Raw genomic sequence first — 2,140 nt, 5'->3', positions numbered from 1 at the left:
AAGTTCAATGATGGAACCACAGAAGAGAAGCATCGCGGGCCCTAGGTCACACAGTGTGAGATTCTTTCTAGGTAACATCAATTTTCTTGGGAGAAAGGAGGTAGCCGAGTGCCATGGCAAGGTGGGAGCTACATAGCCCAATACCAGGCTGTTGGGTGGGAAAGCTGCGTAAATAAATGTGATACGAGACCACCAGAAAATACCCTCTGGCACCCAGTATTCCTTATATTCTGTCATGTAATTTCATTCTGCTGGTGTTGCCAACCCCTACCACGCCTTACATGGGACCCTCAGACAGAATTAAACCATCGATTTTGGCTAGGGAGGCCAGGGCTTAGCTTCTTCTGACCTTGACCTAAATCCCAGCCTCTCTAACCAAACACGTGGACTTCTCTTTCGTGTCCAGCCCTTTCTCATCCTGGACCAAAGTGTGGAGCACGGTGATCCAGGGAACAAGACGTTCAATGTCAGCATCAGAGGTCACTGAGAGAAATGCATCAAGACCAAGATGAGAAACAGACTTTCGTGGGAAGCCAGGAGCATTAGGGCTCTTGTAGGGTTCAGCCTTCTCATTTCAGACAAGATAACACAGATCATGAGATTTATAAACACTTTCTGTGTGCCAGGAATGTGCTAAACTCACCAGATTGCAACTGCCCATGAGGTGGGTAGCCTTCTTGTGTCCATTTTACAGATGAGGAAACTGGGGCTGAGGGACGTTCGATGGCCTGCCAGGGTCTCATTGCTGCTGCTGAGAAATCGCCTGGTTAGCTGGGCCTCCTTGGGGCTGGCCTCCCTGTAGGCTTGCTTCGGCCTTCTGTTTCTGTTTCCTTCTTCACCTCTCAGGACCGGACTCTGCTCTAGGCCGACACTCCCTTACCTCCATCCATCTGGCCACAGTGTCAGCTTCAAGGGAAGCTCTGGCTCCTGTCTGTGAGGAGAGGACTCAGTGGGCTCAGACACGCTCCGCCATGCCTGGGCTCCACGTCCCACACACAGGCCCTGCTCATGCTCATCCTCCTCCACAGATGGGTAAATGACCCCCATGACTCACTCTATCTGCACAAGCTTTCTTCCCTGGTTCAGTGCCTCTAACGAGCTCTTAAAAACAAAAATCTCCAGCCTCGCAGGTCAGGAACGCAATCACCTTCTCTGATGGCAAATTCCTGGTCTCGGCTGCGGTCTAGGCAGAGACCTCTCCTGCTTCACGTGTCCTGGAATAGTGCTGAGTGTGCTTCTGGCTGGGAAGACATGATAAATCACCACTTACAAGGATAAACAAAAATTCCATTTCCCTTTTAACTACTTTGGGCCACGTTTAGAGTTAATGTTTCAAAACATCTGGAGAAACACGGTGGTTTTTCTTCCAAGAACCTCCACAGAGTTTTTGTGGGTTACCGCACAGTGTCAATGCACATTCTTTTATCAGAAAAATGGGCCTGAGGTGAAAATGATTCTCATAGACTGCCCTTCTCAAGAAGTCCAGGCTCGCGTGTGCATATTTCCAGGAGACTTGCTAGAGAATTGTCCTGGGATGTTGACAAAGTTGGACATAGAAAGCAGTTTGACTATCCAAGGCCAGTGGAGTAACCACCCCCCATTAAATAACCACCTAAAACCAGGGCACCCATGGGGACTATTTGGCTTCTGTTGGTGTGTATGATGCTGCGCTTGGCCTCAGGAACTGGAAACTCTGGCAAATTCAGACATGACCAAATCTAACTTAGTCATCATTGCTTATTACTTTTGGTCTTGCTGAAGCAGGAATGACTGCTGTGCATGTGTGCCCAGCCCTGGAGATTTGCTCCCTGCCCTGGAGATTTGCTCCACAGAAGGGCTGCCTGTCGGGGAGAGGGATGGGGTGGAGGTCTCTTCACAAAAAAGTATCTCGAGGCCCTCAAGGGGCGTTTGGATGGTAAGTCTCAGACTTAAGAAATTCAGACCTGGGGAGGGGAAGGAGGGGAAGACTGACTGGGTGGGGTGGAAGGATCGACCGTCTGGAGATAGCATAACTGCTATCATTTCCTGCCCCAGAGTTCTCGTTGGTCTGCTCCAGCCAGAGAATACCAGCACCAGCAGCAGCTTACCCCATACATAATGATGCCTGTCCCATGAGCCCTTACTAAAGGATTTTGTCGAC

The sequence above is a fragment of the Pteropus vampyrus genome, unplaced genomic scaffold, assembly GCF_000151845.1.
Source record: "Pteropus vampyrus isolate Shadow unplaced genomic scaffold, Pvam_2.0 Scaffold363, whole genome shotgun sequence".
NCBI classification, from domain to species: domain Eukaryota; kingdom Metazoa; phylum Chordata; class Mammalia; order Chiroptera; family Pteropodidae; genus Pteropus; species Pteropus vampyrus.
Note: the sequence above shows the minus strand (reverse complement) of the source record.